We start from the raw sequence: 20,731 nt of genomic DNA, 5'->3' as shown, positions 1-20,731 counted from the left end.
AACCAATTCGAAGGCACTTAACAACAACAACAAAAGCCCAAATTGGAATCAGATATTTTTCTCTTAAATCTAAAAAAGCCAAGACTGAAAGCTTCAGTTCATGATTACTTTGCATGTATATAAAAAAGGCAGTATGATTAATATATATAATGATAACGAACAGGCACAACTCCCCAGGGAAGTACACAGATTTAAGCGATTTACTCAGAGATGTAAATGATTTACTCAGGTCTCCCCAGGAGAAGGTGGCACATGCCAGAAAAGAGCTCAGAGCATCTCAATCTCAGATCTCACGTCAATTATGTGTTATTTTATGTGTTGCTGTTACAGCCATGTTGTTGTGCAATGCAAATACTATCATAATACTGTATCATAATAATACAGCATCACCATGAACGCATGCAGTTCCAGGGAGATGCAGCTGGTGAAAGTCCACTACATGATGCAATGCGATACTGCCATGCTCCATATAAGGACCCTGAGTAAATACTGCAGGGATCCAACATCAGCTCCAACTTTTTCACATAACAAGGCCAAGTATTGGATGGCTTCAGAATCCCTATTCAGCCTGTCCACTTCTTTCTTTGATACAATGCCACTTCCCGAAGCATTCGAGCCACAGTCATCTCTTTTTCTTTTGCTTCTTTCTACCCTTGATATAATGATTTGGATTTTCCTTTGCCTTTTGCAATTTTCATAGATTTTTTTTTCACTTGTTTTTAAATGGAGATGACAAGAAATACATGTTTGATGAGATAATCTTTTGGTTGATATATTTAATAGTTGGACTTAAAAAAAAAAATGTTTAAAAAAACCAACAGCAACCCAAAACAAACAAACCCCCTAACACCCGCCCCCCTCCTGCACTTCTGCTTGGTGCCATAGACAGAGTCCAAAGGACATTAACTGCTCCACTGCACACATTGGAAGGGAGACTTTGCTGTTAGCTTGGTCCTTCTAATAGACTGGCAATTTTGTAAAAGGTCTAGAGGATTTTGTTTAACCATTTCTGCATGTGTTTTTAATGAGCCCATGGTGGTTTAGAACAAAGGCCAGGTTGTGCGTTTCACAATATATTCTGCCTTGAGGAGTGGGCACCTGCTCCTTTCCGGGGTCACCTATATAAGTCAAGGTGTTGGCACTCTCGTGAGTCTGTCTCACACACATGAAACATGCAGCAGACAGAGCAGGAGCCCTTTTGTTGACAGATTTCCATCTGGACTTTAGATGCAGCTGGTTCTCAGGTCTAGTCTAGCTGGAAGAGGCCACGGAAGTCGGTTCCTCCATAAAAAACTCACCCATTGCCAACGAATAAATTCTGACAGTAGAACTGCCCCATTGAGTTTCTAAGGCTGTAATCTTTATGGAAGCAGACTTCCTCATCTTTTCCCTGCAGAGCAGCTGGTGAGTTTGAACCATCCGCCTTCTGGTTAGCAATCTAATGCTTAGCTGCTATGCCATCAGGCACTGATGAACTGTCCAGGGTTGCATTCGCAAAACACAGAAACTTTTTACATGCTCTGAGTTCCAGACATCTAGGTTTGTGAATGTGTATGAGTACAACTTTGACAATTCAGTATTTAATAGGCAATAGGATCATTTATTTATAACCTTATTCAGATAATCCGACTGGAGGACACCTGAATAAATACATCTAGCTCAGGTGGCTAAAAGCTAACCCCTTTTGAGTTTAATAATTAAAATAAACAGAGGTATTAAGATGAATCTCAGTTTATCATGGATAAATGTAAAAAGCTCCATAGAGGATGGTGTTCTGTGATTTATATAGAACTATGATGGATGCACGATATACTTTCCACAGCTATTTAAGAAAAAAAGATGGTCTTAGTCATGGGGTAAAGTTATGGGATATATTGCACCATCCAGGCTGTGCCTGGGCCAGTACAGAATTTTTTTATTTTTATTTTTTGTGAAAGATTACTTCTTGGCAAACTAGATATGCAAACGCCAGAATACAGTAAAACCACATTTAATTGGACCTACTTGCCAACTTCTTGAACACAGCTTGGATTATTGCACTGGAGGCTGCTTCTGTTAAAAGCTGGGGGAGGAAGAAGTGGCATATTGACAAGGCTTCAGATAAAAAAAAATTTTTTTTTCACTCTAAGTACAATTATACAATGAGCCAAGTTTGGAAGTATTTTACTATGTTTAATAATTATTATTAAAGATATTGTAAAACATATGCATTTGTTAAGTGGAATGTAATGAGAGTAAAAAATTATGTTATAAATTTCCCTTTGGATTTATTTTCCTATTTTGTTTTTTATTTGACAGCCTTCCAAATTGATTCTAGCCCAAACCATGCACTCTAATACATATCGTACTTGATATTAAAGTGAGAACATGGGTAATTTATAGAACCCGAGTGAGAACAGCTTTTTTTTCCTCTTAGCCAGCCTATGGAATTGCCACCTCTGTTCAGGTAGCAACAGAAACAAGAGCTGTATCATAATAGGAACTGAGAACTCCTCCAAACACACCATCCATGAAGCTCCAAACCCCACATGTTTCGGGCATGTCTGTTATTCAGTAGAACACCCATGGCAAAAGAAGGATAATGATTTCTTTATGTTTGCGTGGAGCTAGAACCTCCTGCCTCGTGCCTGCCATAGCCAGACTTACCTCTGGAAATTAGTGGGGATTCAACAACAATCCAGGATTCTACTTCAGTGATTCTGAGCTTCACCTGATGTTTAATTACGCTGCTATCCCTAACCAGGAGAGCTGAAAAGGCATGGCAACCGTTTGTTCTTGATCTTAAATTGACATTGTCTACACAGTCTCCTTTCCAGTACCCCTGGAATTGCACTTCTTGAGATTGAACAAAGGTGCCATCACTAATTGATTGGGAAAGCACTCCGGATTGTTTGCGCTGAACTCCACCTGCTCTGTAAAAACCCCACGGTTTTCTCACATTCCCACTCAAGCTGCTTAGCAATTGGACTTTCGCTTCTGAGTATGGTTATATCTCAGTTTTACTTCTGTTTGCCCTGCAATCTCATTGTTGTCTTCCGCTGTGTCCTGGCCAGGGACCAGGGAAGGAAGACGGCTTACAAGAGAAGGACAGCTTTATGAATCTCTGCGGAAGCCCTGCAGTCCGGCGCACCATTCCTAGGTGTGTTTTGAATAAGTCCCCATCCCGGAGCAGCTTTTGTGTGGGTGGCTCTGCTGCCATGCGGGGTCTACAGCAATGGTGCAAGCAACGAGTGTGCAGAGGGGACATGAGGACATCTGGACCGCATCCCACTGCAGTCCTTTGAAAATTCTGCCGCAACAGCCCCTAGTGCGCTGGAACTGTCTCCCTGGAGAATTTAGAAGAAACTAGACTTGGTTTCTTGGCCATCAACAGCCTTGATACACGCACAGTTCTCCAGGAGCAGAGCAGTTCAGAGCAGGCCCAGAAGCCCTTCTGTAAAGTTCGACATTCCAGGAGCCTGGAGTCGGGAGTGCGGTGACATTCAAGTCATCTGCTAAGTAGCTGTGTGCTCTGGAACAAGCTACTTACCATCTCTGGGCTTCTTTCTCTTCATCTTTCAAATAAGCCTTTGGAGCCAAATGGCTTTGAGGTTCTTCCTCAAATCCTAAATCTTATGTTTTGTTTTGTCTTGTTTTTAATCTGTTTCACTGAGACGTTGATTGAATTTGAACTGAAATGAAGGGATTATTTTAAAGTCAGATGAGAAATGGTAACAAATGTATAGCTCAGAGGCTCATTCCGGGCGGACCTGGGGACCTTGTCCAGTGGGCTTGGTGTTTGTAATATCTCACTCTGTTTTGTAGGCAAACACAAGATTGCATTTTCTTCTTTGGTGAAGTCCATTGGATTTGTAGTTAATTTTTACTTTCACTAGGAGAATCTGAGTGATCCTAAATAGATATCGGGAAATAGCATATCTAATTCTCTGTGTGTGTTCTTAACAGTAAACATTCTATGTTTGAGAAAGTGAATAGGAACAATATCATCTTTGTTGCTGTCTTAGTTATTTTAAGTAGCAAGTGAACAAGGCGAAAGATGCCATTCCTATTAGTTCTGCAAAGTGGTTTACTGCCTGTCCTGCTGCTTGGTTGGACAGCTCCCTGCTGCTTTGGACAGCACGGCTTTGCCTACGAAAAAGCTAATTCTGGTAGGTGGTTTTTGTGGTTAGATGCCACTCAATCAAGGTGACCCCATACTCAACAGAATGAAACTCTGCCCAGTCCTGTGCCATTCCCATGATCCATGTCGGTTAGGGATTTCACTGTTGTGATCCATAGGGTTTGCACTGAGTGATTTTTGGAAGCAGATCACCAGACCTTTCTTCCTAATTTGTCTTAGTCTATTCAGCATCCTAGCAACAGGCAAGCCTCCACTGACAGATGGGTAGGGACTGGGCATGAGGTGCACTGGCCGTGAATTGAACCCAGATCTCCCATGAGGAAAGCAAGAATTCAGGTAGGTAGGCAGCTTCAATAGGAAGAGATCAACTGAGTTAAGCAGGTCATCCATCGAAAGAGAACACAACGTATTTGCAAGCAAAAACAAATTCGCTGAGAAAACAAATTCTTCCTGCCTATTATAGAAACTCCACGTTCTACCATAGGCCATCAGACCACTTACCTGGTTGTTCTCTGTTTCCCAAGTGTGTGCTCGATCCATTCCAGCATGAAGGCAAGCCCTGCCAGAGTGTACTGTAAAAAAAAACCCACAAGAGAATGAATGTGGACTAGTTTGCACACGAGTCTAACTCAAACCATTGCACTTTCATGTTTTTCATTCTGAATTCACAATGTAAAATGGTGGGGGAATTCATGAAAGAATTCAAGGGAGATAGAAATAGGACTACATTCTTTTATTAGTTGTAACTCTTTTGGTTGCAAGAAGAGAAATCCAACTTCAACTTGTTTGAGCCAAAAACTGTTTTATTATAAGGCTACTTAGATTCAATGAAATCCAAGAGAAGAATATGGATGGGCCTTGCAAGCTCAAATGAGAAGCTCCAAGGCTGTCAAGATTTATTCTTCTTTCCTTGCCTCTGATTCTCTTTCTGCTGATTGGCATTTTCTCTTCTTCAGTCCACATGGTGGAACAGGGCTGCCAACTGCTTCTGCATTTGCATGTCTTCATTTTCAGAGTCCCAGACAGAGACTGACTTCTTTGTCAGTTGCACTTCCTAAATCCTGGGTGTGAACACTGATTGGCCTGTTTTGGATCAGGTGTCCACCTCTGGGCCAATGGACTGTACCAAGGGCAAGGCCACCTGGAACCACCATCACAGCCCTCTGAGGGGACCAGTTACAGGCGAGGTCATATGTAAGTGTGTGGAGGGCAGTGGAACAGTTCCCAGAAGATGGGGAGACAGTTCCTTGAGAGGAGACTGGAGCTAAGCTGACAAAACAACAACAAAAAACAGAAACCATTCTGTTTCTCTACAAAAATGAGGGGGAAGATAAGAGAAAATATTATTTGTTGGAAGTGAGGATAATATAGGCCAAGCAATGATTTTTGAGCCCTTGATAATGGTGATAGAGCTCAACAGTTCAAACCCACCAACTGCTCTCAGAAACCCTATACAGGATCACTATAACTCAGACCAACTCAACAGCACACAACAACAGCAACAGTAGTGGTTATTTAACCCACGGTCCAATAGTTAAGCAAGGGAAAGAATGTATATGATTTTTAAGTTTATAAAATAGTTATTTGTTTTCAATTAATTTAACTAATCTAGTCTCCCTTATGGGGTGCTATAGGACAAGCCCTGGACTTATCCTGGAAGCTTGGTGGTTCCAACCCATCAGCTGCTCCTGGGAGATCCTATACAGGGTCACTATGAAGGGAGCCAACTTGAGAGCACTTAACAACAACAACAGTGTTCTCAGAAGACATCAGTGGTTTTGTGGTAAAATTCCTGCCTTCCATATAGGAGAAAACAAAACAAAAAACAAAAGCCCACTGCCACTGAGTCTGTTCTGACTCACAGACTCATAGTGATTCTGTGGGACACAGTAGAACAGTCCAGAGGGTTTCTGAGGATGGCAATCTTTACTGAAGCACCTGCCATATCTTTTGCCCTGTAAGTGGGATCAAACCACCAGCCTTTGGGTTAACAAACTAGTGACTTTAACCACTTCCCCACCAGGACTCCAGGCAGGAGACCTGGGTTAAATTCCTGGCCAATATGTCTCATATGCAGCTGCTATTCATCTGCCAGTAGAGGTCTGAGTGTCGCTACAATGCTGACCAAGTTTTAGCAGTGCTTCCAGACTAAGATGGACTAGGAAGAAAAGGCCTAGTGAGCTACTTCCAAAAACCAGCCACTGAGAACCCTTTAGACCAACAGGTCTGACCAGCTAGAGGGCAGCTAATAGCTACAATCTTCTTGAAGCTACTTGTCATTTTGTAATCTCTGAGCATATTCCTGTAAGTTCCTGGGAAACCCTTGCCTGGCTTGTCCTGGCTGAGGCGATGGATTCAGTTGCTGACCGTATTTTTCACCTATCCAATATCAATCCAGGTGTCCTGTGAGTGGGGCAGGGGGTGACCAGGCAATGAAGCACTTGTTTAGTACTTAGGAAGGAGACGTTGTCAGTGAAGGGCTCTTCATTTGCAGCAGGTGGTCTCTATGTAGGGACTCAGGCATGGAGTCCATGAGCCAGGAGCAAGAAGGGGCAGGGGTCATAGATAGGCCAGTAATATGAATGTTATTGGTTAATGTGACTGAGGTCATCTAAGCCTATGCACTATCAGGCATTAGCTACTAATAATGGTGGTGGTGGTGGTTATGTGCTATGGAGTCGGTTCCGACTCATAGTGACCCTGTACAGGGTTTCCGAGGCTGTAAATCTTTACGGGAGCAGAAACCTCATCTTTCTCCCATGGAATAGCTGGTAGTTTCGAACTGCTGACCCTAAGGTTTGCAGCCAGATTTGTAACCACTATGCTACCAGAGCTCCTTTAGCTACTAATAGAGCTGTGTTAATCCTTTCGGCAGCATCTCTCTTGGGAGGTGGGCTTGGGGCTCAGGGACATGTGACTTTTCTGTGCTCAAGGAAGAGACACACAGACAGTTTAAAAAGGCATACAGACTGTTTGGATGTATGACTCCTCACTCTGTAGGCTAAAGATGCAAAATACTCAGAATAGAGATGAGTAAGGATTGCAAGAAACTTCTGCTTAGTTAGTCCTCCAGGTCAGGATGGAGAAATGTAAGGCTCATTGATTCCATGAGGCCAAGACCATTTGGAGAAGGCAAATATGGATATTTCAGGTGCCATGAACTTTGTTGCTCAAATGATTGCGATTTCTATTTGGGGAACTTTGGGACTTTTTCACGTCTCTGTTCATCTTCCTCTGTTTGTGGTATTTCTGTTATAGCAGCAGTAGATAACTTAGACAGGGCTCTTGAAAGAAACAAATGATGACATATGTGGGGTAACTTGGCTCAGGGCCCAGTACCATGTGGGAACCCAGTATGTACTAGTTCCCTTCCTTGCCCCTCCCTCTCCAATCCCTTTCCGGTTTGACTTACCTCCATAATACAGTTGTACCCACCTACTTCTCTCCCTTCTGCTTCCTGGGCAGCTGACTCTACCCTCTCTGCAGCCCTTCTTTCCTGGGGCCTGCCTACCAATTGCCCTCTCCTGTATCCTGGAACCTTTGACAAAGCTTCTCTTGCTTTTTATTCATAGGAAGCACAGGCTGTGAGAGCAACAAGCTGTGAAATGGGTTGTCTTAGCACCTTGAGAAGGACTTGAAGTACTTGTTTAATTTAGTCCCTGCTGCTATTTGTTCATTCACTCATTTATTAATGCAGCTATGCAAACACTCACTCTACAAGCTTTTAAAGTGGACCAGGCGCTATGGTCACAAAGCGAATGTGCCTGTGGTTCCCACCTCATGGGGTTCACTAATTCTACCATGTAGTCAACGCTTTCTCTGGTAATGGGTTTTCCTGATGCTCCTATTTAATGGCATCCCTCTCTGGCTTTAAAATCTCCCCAGGTTTAGTGAGAAGAGATTCTTTTTCTCTAGTCTAATCTGGGGATAAGAGGGACAGTAGGAAATACAATCAGAGTCCCAGGAGGTGGGATGCAGAGCTGATCTTCTCTTTCTACCACTCAGACTTTTGATGAAGGCATTTGTAATGCTGTTGTCCATCGCATCACTGACTACCCCTCTCCCATTCATGCTCTTTGCTCTTATTCTGGTAAACTAGGGTGTAGTAGGGGGGAGAACCAAGCTATACTAAATTTGCATTATAATGATACTTAAGAAGCTGTGTGGTGTTCTGGGACCTGACATGCACAGAGTTGAAAGGGCCTACAGCATTCTGTCATACTGGGGGAGGCTTGGCTTACACTGTTGGGAATTGGGGAGGCAACCCCTTGCTTTCCACCTTGAGGCTGTCTGGGGCTCATGATTCTCATTGGATACACTTAGGTAAATGGATGTGCTCTGATGTACGATGTACATGTCAGGAATCTTCTTTTCCTAAAGGATCAGAATCTAAGACTCTAGTAAAATTCTTTGGGCATGAGTGTAAACCTACCGTTTCAAAGAGAAGGGAGAAAGAATGGGCTGTGAAGTGGTGTGAGCTCTGGAGAACTTGAGGCAAGAACAAGGTAATTTCGTTAATTGATGAATTCACTTAAGTACTCCACTTTGTTCATGGCACAATGGGGGTTTATCAAGAAGAGTAAGAAGTTGTCGCCAATCTTGAAGGTCTACAAGAGATGAGAGAGAAAAAGGCAAGGATCCAGTTCCTCACTCCTTTAAATGTGAAATAATTAAAGAACTGGTGTTTTTTTAAAACTTTTTATTGTGAATTGAGTGAAGGTTTACCAACTTTCACTCATCAGTCCCACATTCAACAAATTATACACTTCGTGTCAGTACAATGATTGCAATCCCCTCCATGTACCATCATTTAAAAGTTATTTACCTCTATTCACTTTATTATTTATTTTATTGTGAATTGAGTGTTTTATACTCATCCTATCATATTTTGTTTCATTTAAATGATTACAATCTACTCCATGCATCATCATTTAACAGTATTTGCTTCTATTCTCTCTCTCTCTTTTTTATACACAAAAACACTCAGAAATATATACAATCATTTAAACAACTGAAGGGTACATTCTGCAAGACAGTCTCCGGGCCACAAGCACAGCAGTCTCTCTGTTTCCATGAGTCTAGAGTCTTCAGCTGCTCAGTCTCTCCATGCCATCATCTCTGCCTCCATCTCTGGTGTTGACACTTCTCTGGATAGGGTAATTATAGAACTTTTATGATTATGTTTTTTGTAATCTGATTTACCTATTAAATTCAGGAATACACCAGTGGTTTGCACAAGGCTTTGCTTGTTGAGATATTTGCTGCTTAAGGTAGCGTAGTGGTTACAAATTGGTCTGCGAGCCACAAGGTCAACAGTTCGAAACTACCAGCTGTTCTGTGGGAGAAAGATGAGGATTTCTGCTCCCGTAAAGATTTACAGCCTCGGAAACCCTGTGCAGGGTCGCTATGAGTCGGAACCGACTCCACGGCACATAACAACAACAACAGTTTTCAAGAGCATATAGCCACAGCTGTTTTTATTTTATTTTTTTGGTTCATTTCTTGATTCCAAAAGTTCATGTGAGAAAGCTCAAAATGGGATTTTAGAGTCAAAAGGGAATTTCGTTTTTATCAGTCAGCTCTCCCTTTCTACAGGTTTTCTAGTTTGAGACTAGACAGGTTAAGTGATTTGCCTAAAGTCACACAGCTGGTTTGGGTTGGGGAGATGAGACTTGATTTTGTCCAGGGCTGCTTCTGGTACCTGGTGCTTCTTGTTGTTGTTGTTGTTAAGTGCCGTCGAGTCGGTTCCGACCCATAGCGACCCTGTACAGGGTTTCCGAGGGTGTAAATCTTTACGGGAGTAGAAAGCCTCATCTTTCTCCCGCGGAGCGGCTGGTAGTTTCGAACCGCTGACCTTAAGGTTCGCAGCCCGATTCGTAACCACTACACTACCAGAGCTCCTAGCATCCTAGAAAAGATGGTGGGAGTATAAATTGTCTGTAGCTCATGCAAGTGCCAGATTGATCATTTGTTGTTGCTAAGTTCTGTTGAGTCAGTTCTGTACAGTGTTTCTGAGGAGTGGCTGGTGAGTTTCAATCGCCGACCTTACAGTTCAAACCTACCTTGCAGTCCAGTGCTTTTCATACAGCACCATTCCAGGACTTCTAGGAACTATAATGTTGTTAAGTGCTGTCCAGTCGGTTCCGACCCACAGTGACCCCGTACAGGGTTTCCGAGGAGCAGCTGGTGAGCTTGCACCGCCAACCTTGCGGATCAAACCAACTTTGCAGTCCAATGCATTAACCCACAGTGCCACACCAGGACTCCAGGAACTCTCCTATCATTGTTGTCGTTGTTGTTGTTAGGTGCCATCGAGTAGATACCGACCTATAGCACCTTATGCACAGAAGAACGAAACACTGCCTGATCCTGGGCCAACCTCACTACTGTTGCCACACTTGAGTCCATTGATGCTGCCACTTGGCCAATCCATCTCGTTGGGGTCTTTCTCTTTTTCTCTGACCCTCCACTTTGTCAAACATGATATCCTTCTCCAGTGACTGGTCCCTCCTGACAATATGTCCGAAGTACAAGAGACGAAGTTTGGCCATCTTGGCCTCTAAGGAGCACTCTGGCTGCACTTCTTCCAAAACGGATCTTTTGGTTCTTTTGGCAGCCCATGGCACTTTCAATATGCTCCTCCAACACCATAATTCAGGCATCAATTCTTCTATGTGGTCACCTCTTATTTGATGGAATAAACTGCAGTGCGATTATTTCCAGCTCTTTACTTGCTGTGGGGTACCCACATTCAATTTTAAGTACCCTTTGGCAGGAGGGAGGCTTTCCTGGTGCATGCGCACTCAACCCAAAGAACAACCGGAGCCTCTCTCTCATGTCCTATGTGCATTAAGGGATCAATTTACATTTAATTGAAGTTTGGCGTTTTCTGAGCTGAGGTGGCCTTGCGTTAGCCTTCTGAAAAGGGTGTATAGCTTTGGTCTATGAGTTTGCGAAGTTCCTATACCCTCAGGGAAACTGGCCTATTTACTTTCAAGCCTTTTTTTTAATTGAACAAAAAAAAAAAATCTATGTTTGCCTTCTTTGTTGTTCCTTTCTCAGAAGGGTCTAGTTCCTCAGACTTCAAGGAGGTGTGGCTGGGGGATCCCAACCCTGTAGAGAACAGGCATGTGTCCATTTCTGCAGTTCCTTCTTCAGTGTCCCATCATAGGCCCAGGGAGTGACAGCAGTTTTCTCACAGCCACCCGCCCCTCTTGGAATTGAGGATTAAGTGAGAAAGGGTATGGGAAGTGCCTGGCTCCATGCCCGATGCCCAGCAAGCCCTCAGCAGATGCCAGCAATTGCTATTGATATTGTTCTCACTACTTTTTACCTCTTCAACATCACTGCCAAGCTGCTTTCCTGGAGAAAAGTAAATGGGAGAGTGGAGTGAAGACAACCAGATGGAAAGGTTAATATGGGAACTAAAATGTCTGTGTGGCCCCATGAACCTTGCTCCTGGCCTGAAAGGTCCTTTCTCACTGTGGAGATCATAAGTGGCTGACTTAGTCACTTAGCCCTGCCATGACAGAGATACCAAAAGTGGATGGTTTTAGAGAACAGGAATGTATTGTTTCACAGATTTGGAGGCTAGGATTCTGGATTCAGGAGGTGGGCAGGGCTATGCTCTGTCTGCTCTAGGACATCTGTTCCTGTCTCTTTTATCTGCTGGCAGTCTCCAGGCATTTCTTAGCGTTTCTTGGCTTGTAGATGCATCCTCACGTGCAATCCCCCTTCACCTCCTTTCCCTCCAGCCCCCTTGTGTGTTTCTCTGTGCCTGTAATCTCTTTTATAAGACACTTCTCAGAGGGGATTAGGTTTAGGACTCTCCCTATTCTGGCAGGATCTGATTAAGATAACAAAAGAAAACTCTATTTTCAAACAGGTTGCATTCAGTTACAGTATGAGGAGTTCAACATAACATTTTGAGGGACACAATTCAAGAAGTTGTGTCCCTAATGCTGTCCAGCCAGGCCCTTACTTCTCCCTTCACTTCTGTGCAACCACCGCTTGCCTGGAACTTGAATGGCTTTTGTCAGCTGTTGCCTTCTCTGGGGCTGACTTATGCTCATGGCTGTTGACATCCTACCATGGGTCAAGTCCTTGATATGTACATCCCTCTCTCTTTAAAAGATCATTGACTTCATTATAAAGGTATCTAATTTAATTTTTAATGATGTCTATGTTTAACAACCTGCTTGCAAAATTCCTGAAAATTTAACAGTTGGCTCTTGTGAGACAGTCTGAGCTGGCTCCAGCACATTGCTGCTAGTGAGGGTGGAGCTGGAATTCAGACTTGGACTTTTCTTAACATCTTTTTCGATTCTCAGAACAATCTTATGAAGTAGGTGTTTTCCCATTAACTGCGACAGATGCAGAAACAGAGAAGTCAGTTAAGTGACTCGCTCATGGGTTACAGTTAAAGTCACCCATGGGTCACAGTGTGGAGGCAGACTTCGGCCTGCTCAGATTCAGAGACCTTTTCAGTTCCACTTGTCCCGAAACTTGTTGGCTGCTGGCTAGAACCAATGTCAGAAGTGGTCCTTGACCTTCACCCTATGATGTAGTTGAGGATATGGGTGATTTTTTTCCCTTATTTATACGTTTTCGTGTTTTATGAAGAGTCCTGAGTGGTGCAAATAGTTAAGGCGTTCAGCTGCCAACCAAAAGATCTGATGTTTGAGTCCTGGTGTGGGTTAATGTGCTCGACTGCAAAGTTGGTTTGAACCCCAAGGTTTGCAGTTCAAGCTCACTGGACACTCCTTGGAAACCCTATATAGGGTCGCTATGAGTTGGACCCAACTTGATGGCATTTAACAGCAGCAGCAGAGGTGGCTTATGGAGTCCTGATGTGGCACTGCTGTAGGATAAGCTCTGGGTCACCATGGGTTGGAATTGGTGCCATAGCAACTTTATTTTTTTGAGTGTTTTCCTAATCTTTTTTGATTACTTGAGTAACTGCATAACTTATGTAACTGAAAATAATATGACTGCTGATAGTGGTAGGCTCTAAGCACTCAGCATGTGTGGTCTAATTTATTCCTCACAACCCTGAACTTGGGTCCTATTGTTATTATCTTTGTTTTCTGGAGTAGGAAATAAAGGTGAAGAAATGTTAAATAACTCACCCCATAGCCATACAATCAATAAGTGGGAGAGTCAGCGGTTTATACCCAGCTGTGCCTCATCCCAAAGGTATTTCCTTAACCACTAAGCTTACTGCTTCCCAGTGGAAAAGAAACTGGGTCTTAAATATAAAGGGAGTATTCTGTCTATATGAAATGTCCCCAGTAAGTAAGTCGACAGAGACAGAAAGCAGATTAGTGGTTGCCAGAGACCAGGGAAGTGGGAAGTAGGGAGGGATTGTTTAATGGGCTTTCTTTTTGAGGTAGTGAAATATTCTGGAACTAGATAATGGTGATGGTTGCACAACTTTGTGAAAGTACTAAATTTAACTAATGCTACATTAAAAAACAAAAACAAAAACGTTTTTATTGTAAATTAAGTGAAGGTTTACAGAGCACATCATCAATTTTACATTCAACAAATCATATGCTTTTCTTCATTACAATGATCGCAACCCCCTCAATTGCAACCCCCTCAACAGTTAACAGTATTTACCTCTCTTCACTTGAACTGTTGCATTCCTCCCTGTGTCTACCGCTACCTTCATCTTTCCTCTGCCAACCTCCCTCTTGCTGTATATTTCTCCCCCATCACCCATGTTAACGTGTGTCTACCCTCTAGCCCGTGAATAATTTTCCCTCCTACTCTTTCCCCCATAACTATCATAGATTGTTTCTTTTACTAAGAAAACCTTTTTTTTTTTTTAAGTAATTTTTATAACATTGGTCTCATACAATATTTATCCTTTTGTGATTGACTAATTTCACTCAGCACAATGTCCTTCAGGTTCAACCATGTTGTGAGATGTTTCAAAGATTCATCATTATTCTTCAATGTTTTTTAGAATTCCATTGTGTGTATGTACCAAAGTTTAACCATTCTTCTGTTGATGGACATTTGTTGTTGTTGTTAAGTGCCTTCAAGTTGGTTCTGATGCATAGCGATACTGTATAGGGCTTCCAAAGAGTGGCTGATGGATCCAAACTGCTGACCTTATGTTTCAAACCGAGGGCATTATCCTGTAGTGTCATACCAGGATTCCTGATGAAGATTTGGGGTGTCTCTAGCGTTTTGATATGCCCTTTTGTAGCAAGATAGCATATTGAAGGATCCTGTTTTCTTATATATTCTGCTCCTCTCTGTCTCTTTACTAGTGCATTTAATCGATTCATTAACATTTAGTGTAATTATCAGTAGGTATAAATTGATTCCTGCCATTTTGCTGTGTGGTTTTTTTTTGTGGAATTACTAGTTTCTTTGCTCCATGTAATTTTCTGTGTTGAGTTCATTTTTGTTTGTGGGTTTCTTTTTATTTTCATTTCTGTTGTGTTAATGTTTACTAAATCTTTCTGATTTTCCTCTTTTTTTATTTTGATGTGCAGGTGTGCTAATTTTCTTTGAGGTTACCCTGTCATTTATTAATCTTCCCCCATCCCCCCACCCCTGTTTTTCTTGAAATCAACTACTTTCTTGCCATTTGGAAGTTCTGAACCTACACTATTCCCTTGTTTTGCTTTATCGTTGACTTCATTGTAAATTGTTATCTCTGGTTCCCTATTTTCAGTCTTATAGGTTTGTTTTACTTTAAACACTTCTATATGTGTTTTGTCCTGGTACAGCGCTGTGGTTTAATGCATTGGACTGCAAAGTCTGTTTGAATTATAAGGTCAGCAGTTCAAGCTTACCGGTTGTTCTTTGGAAACCATATACATGGTCACTATGGGTCAGAACCAATTCTAAGGCACTTAACAACAACATTTCTGGACTGAGTTCTGGGTGGTGTTGTCATGTATGGCAGTCTCAGGTTATTATCTCCTGTTGTTTGTTCTCAGCCCAAAGAACACCCTTTAGACATTTTTGTTAAGTTGGCCTGGTCATTACAAATTCTTGTAATTTCTGTTCATCAGGAAATGTCCTAATTTCACTGTCATATTTGAGGGACAGCTTTACTGGGTATATGACTCTTGTTTGGCAATTTTTTTTCTCTCTTTCAGAGTTTTATATATGTCATTCCATTGTCTTCTTGCCTTCCTGGTTTCTGCTGAAAAATCACAGCTTAGTCTTATTGGTTCTCCATTGTAGAAAACTTTTCATTACTCCCAAGCCACCCAACCTCACATTGGTGTGGCTCCCTACCCTTGACTATGAATTCCCTGAAAGCAGGGTTTACACTGGGGGTAGATGAGAGTGGGAACTGGTCCACTTCTAGCTTCCAGGAAAACATGGATAGAAAGAAGGAACGGTACCTTTTTTATTTCCTATGTAACTCTGCTCTGCCAGGCCACCTTTGGTTGCCAAAGCTGCTCACAAAGGTTCAAAATGTTCGCAGTGTGTCTGACTGGCCATTCACCACTAAGTTCCACCATGTGGAGAGCTTGCTAGGCACTTCTAGGCCTCCTGTCTGTGGTTAAGCTCTGGTCCTGCAGACAATGTGATAGCTTCCGGGCTGCCCAGGAAAGCTGAGAGATGTTATGAGGAGAGTTCTAAAGATTGACAAGCAATATAGAAAAAGGCTGGAATTTTTAACCTAAGAATTTGGTCTTTGTCCTTGACTCCTGAGAGATGATAACCTCTAAAACCTTGGAATTTCCTGAGTAAAGTGTTTTTATCTGTAAGGGCTCTGGCTCACACCTGAGGGTTTATGCTAATGTGACTCAGGTGGGGGCTGGTCTTGCCAGGAAGGCCTATCTGGTGATTGTTGTTGTTGTTGTTAAGTGCCATCGAGTCGGGTCCGACCCATAGCGACCCTGTACAGGGTTTCCAAGGGTGTAAATCTTTACGGGAGTAGAAAGCCTCATCTTTCTCCCGCGGAGCGGCTGGTAGTTTCGAACCGCTGACCTTGAGGTTCGCAGCCCGATTCGTAACCACTACGCTACCAGAGCTCCTATGATAGCAACCTGAAAAGAGAGAGGCATGATTTAGACTGAGCCCCCAGTAAAGACCATGTTGTTGTTCTTGCTAAGTGCTGTTGGTTCCTACACAAAGCTACCCTGTATAAGGGCTTTCTGAAGAGAGGCTGGTGAGCTTCAGTCACCCACCTTGTAGATATAAACTGACCTTGCAGCCCAGCGCATTAACCCACAGTGCCACACCAGGACTCCAATACTCAGCCTTGTTGTTGTTGTTGTTATGTGCTGTGGAGTCGGTTCCGAGTCATAGTGACCCTGTACAGGGTTTCCGAGGCTGTATATCTTTACGGGAGCAGGAAGCCTCATCTTTCTCCTGCAGAACAGCTGGTAGTTTCAAACTGCTGACTGTGAGATTAGCAGCCTGATTCATAACCACTACGCTACCAGAGCTCCTCAGCCTTAGTTGTTCTTTAAAGGACTGGTGTGGTTGGAGTTATGTTCTTTCTGTGTGAAGAAATACAGTGCAAGCCATGGTCTACTTTTTAACGAAAGTCCCACCTAAAAGAAGAATCATAAGTCAATGTTATTTAATATCTGTCTCCATATGAGTCCTAGTGTGGCACTGTGGGTTAATGTTCTGGACTGCACAGTCAGTTTGAATCACAAGGTCAGTGGTCCAAGCTCACCAACCATTCCTCAGAAACCCTATACAGAGTCGCTATGGGTTGGAACTGACTCAATGTCATTTAACAACAACAACATATGAGATTTGGGGGCATCATGCAGTATCTGACCCTGAAACTTCAGAGAACAAAGAAAAGACCTCAGAGAAGCTCCAGGCAGAAGCTCAGGGGTTCTGGGAGGTTCCTGAGCTATACTTATAGTATGCAAGGAGCAATGCTCCTGTTAATTCCTGGTATCACTATTTCCGGATTTAAATCCCAGAGCCTCCAGCAACTGTTTCCTCTCCTATGCCCATATCTCTAAGTCCCTGGCTGGTGCAAACAGTTAAGTACTTGACTGCTAACAAAAAGTGAGCAGTTTGAACAAACTCAGAGGCACCTAGGAAGAAAGACCTGGCAATCTGTTTCCTAAAAGACACAACCTTGAAGACCCCATGGAACACAGTTCTACTCCGCAATATGTGGGATCACATCATGAGATGGAATCAATGTAATGGTAACTTGGTTTTTTTCTTCCATATGCACATCTTTGCTTCCCTAATTTCAATTTAAGAATTGAGAGGGTCTGTCAATGCGATTTCTGCCATGTTCTTCTTCCTCCTCTGGGGTCTCTTGACTGGCGTCTCAGTGGATGTCTCATTACATCCTGCCTGGACTTTGGCAAAAGCCTCCTAACTGGGTATCATGCTTTAGGATTCACGCATCTTTACCCAGCATCCCTGTGTGGTGTAAATGGTTAATGCACTTGTCTGCTAACCAAAAGGTTGGAGGTTTACCCAAAGATACATTGAAAGAAAGGCCTGCTGATCTACTTTTGAAAAGTCAGCCACTGAAAACCCTGTGGAGCAGTTCTTTTCTGACACACATGGGGTCACTATGAGTCAGGGTAGACTTGATAACAACTGGTTTCTCTTCCCTCAACTGCCCCACCTGAGTCAACCTTCCATCCTTCAGGTCAGGCCAAGTCTCTCCTTTGCTCCCAATCCTGCAGAGGCTGTACTTTCTGGACAGGAAAAAACACCAACTCCCCAGTCTGGCATTCTCATTTCATCCTGCTGTTCAGACATTACTTATTCAATGCATATTCACCGATTCCCTCTAAGTGCCAGGCTTTGGGATCATTACTGTGGATACATGAGAAAAAAAGTCCTGACACCTTCTTTCAAGGCTCTTAGAACCCAGCGGCAGACAACACAGCCAGGTGCCGTGGAAGTGCTCTCATCTAGTCCCAGGATTTCAGGGGAGGTTTCTTAGAAGATGAGTCTTGTCTAAAATTACTTGAAATTACCTGAAGAAGGCTAAGGAGGAATCCAGGTAAAGATGGGGTGGGTGTGGAGCGGACAGGTCAGGGACAGTGAAAAGGTCCAGAAGGAAGAAAAGGACTCCATAAACAGAGCGATATGATTGTGACAACATGAGTGAGTCCAAATGACAAAAGGCTTTAAACAACAACAAAACCCTGTCTGGGAGTTCAGACTTAATCTGGAGGGCAATGTCGTTAGGTGCCATTGAATTGGGTCTAACTCGTGGTGACCTTCTATACAATGAAAAGAAGCATTGTTGGTCCGTGCTATGGCTGGGATCTCTGGTATGCTTTTATGTCCCTTGCTGTGGCTGCGTCAGTCCATGTCACTGAGGGGTTTCCTCATTTGTTGCTAATGGGCGGCCATTAAAAAGTTGCAGCAGAAGGGTCCTATGAATATATTTGCATTTTAGGAAGATCATCTATGTGTAGTTCAGAGAAATGGTCCTATAATATATATTTGTGTTTTAGGAAGATCATCTATGTGTAGTTCAGAGAGAAGGAAGAAGAGAAGCAAGGAGTTTAGTTATGAAACACTTTCAGGTCAGGTGGAGAGACATGGACAGATGCAAGAAATAACTGAAATTTTGAATGGGCAAATCTTGGCAATTATTTGGTGGATAGAGTGAAAGAGAGGGAGGCAACAAGTTTATTGGGCAACTGTGTTGGACACGGATGGTGCCTTGTCTTGGACAAGAAACTCAGAAAGAGCAGGTCTGGGTAGGGGTAGGGTGGGGCAAAGAAGATAAACTCAGATTTCTACATTCAGGTACCTGTGAAACATATGAGGGGGTTTCAAAAAGTTTGTGGAAAAATGAAGTTTGAAAGCAATGACATTTTTCCTAAAATTTAAATTTAAATCTTAAAAAAAAAAAGGGGGGCTTTTTATTGTGAATCGTGTGGTGGCTCTGTAGGTTAAACACTGGTCTCTGTGGGCCACAAGGTTGGCAGTTCGTGCCCACCAGCTGTTCCGTGGGAGAAAGATGAGGTTTTCTGCTCTCACACAGAAACCCTGTACAGGGTTGTTATGAGTCAGAACTGACTCAATGACACTTATCGACAAGAGCAACATTGTGAATTGAGTTTCCAGAGCAGATCATCAATTTACATTGAACAAATCATATACTTCATAGCATCTCAATGATTGCAGTCTCATCAGTCAGCTCACTTCCTCCCCATGATTCTTGTTTCCATTCCACCTTCTTTCTCTACCCTTCTGAATTTTGTGAAGATAAACGCTGCCTTTTTGATCTTGAATGATTGACCATTCCATGGTGTGCATACCTCACCTTTATATACCAATCTGCTTGGCTGAAAATTGAACTGCAGGGGTAAGTTTATTTTCAGACCTGCAGGGTGACCACGGGTCATAGTCTCAGGTTCCTCCACTCTCTTTCTGGCCAATGACTCTGGTCATTTTTATAATTTTTAGTTTTGTTCCACATTTTCTCCCACTCTAGCCAGGATTCTCTAATATGATCCCTTTCAGAACACTTGACAGTGGTAGCTAGGCACCATCTAGTTCTGTTCTTAGTGTCATGGTGACTGAGGTGTTTCCTTAGACCATTGTACTAATTGATTCCAAGCGTCTTCAGTTTTCATCACTCTTCTTTCCATTCTTAGATGGCTCCTCATGAGCTTTTAAGATCCTAGTCACTGTTCGTCAAAGTAGGGTGTAGAACATGAGCCCTCAGGCCAACATGCTCTACCACATTCATGTATATGTTTTCAGCACAGGCAAATACACATGTATCAATCTCCTAGTCAAACCTTGATATATTTGTGGGTATACTCCCACTCTCCCTCCCATACTTGTTCAGCCTGTGTATCTGCTCATGAATCTACCTGTAGATCACTGTTATTGCAGGATTGTGTATATAGCACAGTATTTACCTCTATTCCACAAACATTTTGAAGCCCCCTTGTATGAGGAGAAATAGGTACTGCAATTGAGAAAAGCTGAGAGCCTAAGCCAGAACATCAGTGCCTGAGGAAGAGACTGAGTAGGAAGAGGCACTGAGGCTGGAAGAAAGCCAGGGGAAGGGGAAGTGGGCCATAAAAGTCCAGATTCTGAGTAAAATAAGGATGGGAAAAGAATCTGTTGCTTGAACTGAACAAGGAGGTTGTTAAGAACCTAGGTAGAGGCAGTTTCAGCAGAGTTGAGGGTACTGAGAGGGGTGAGCAACATTGAAGTATGTTGAGAAGTGGTGGGAGATGAGAAAATGAAAATGACCAGTGAGAACAATCTATGTCCAGAATTTAGGATAATTATGGGGAAGAAAGAGAAAGGACTGAGGCTGAGGAGGAAAACTCTTCAAAAGAGATTTTATTTCTTTCCTTCCCTCCCTCCTTTCCTCTCCTCTTCCTCCTCCTTCTGTCTCTCACCTCCCTGACCCTCTTTCATTCTTTCTTTTTTAACTTTCAATAGGTGAACCATGACCACACATCCGATTTGGGAGGAGTCAGCAGAGCAGGAGAAAGTGAAGACACAGGAAGAAGATGATGGAGAAAGAAGATTGGTGGGCGAGATGCCCACCCATCTGATTACAGTTTATTGTACTGTGGTGGCTTGCATGATGCTATGATAATTGGAAGATGGACTCTGGAGGCCCAGAGAAACAGGCAAGGAGGAGCAGATGAACATTAGCTG

At 42.9% G+C, this 20,731-nt stretch overlaps 1 pseudogene; it reads left to right on the top strand.

The window, feature by feature from the left end:
- Window positions 1-216: 216 nt before the first annotated feature.
- Window positions 217-723, top strand: LOC102833177 (annotated as a pseudogene).
- The last annotated feature ends 20,008 nt before the right edge of the window (window positions 724-20,731 follow it).

This window comes from Chrysochloris asiatica, unplaced genomic scaffold, assembly GCF_000296735.1.
Source record: "Chrysochloris asiatica unplaced genomic scaffold, ChrAsi1.0 scaffold00165, whole genome shotgun sequence".
NCBI classification, from domain to species: Eukaryota; Metazoa; Chordata; class Mammalia; order Afrosoricida; family Chrysochloridae; genus Chrysochloris; species Chrysochloris asiatica.
The sequence above is the reverse complement of the archived record's forward strand: the minus strand, read 5'-3'. Positions and strand labels throughout refer to the sequence as shown.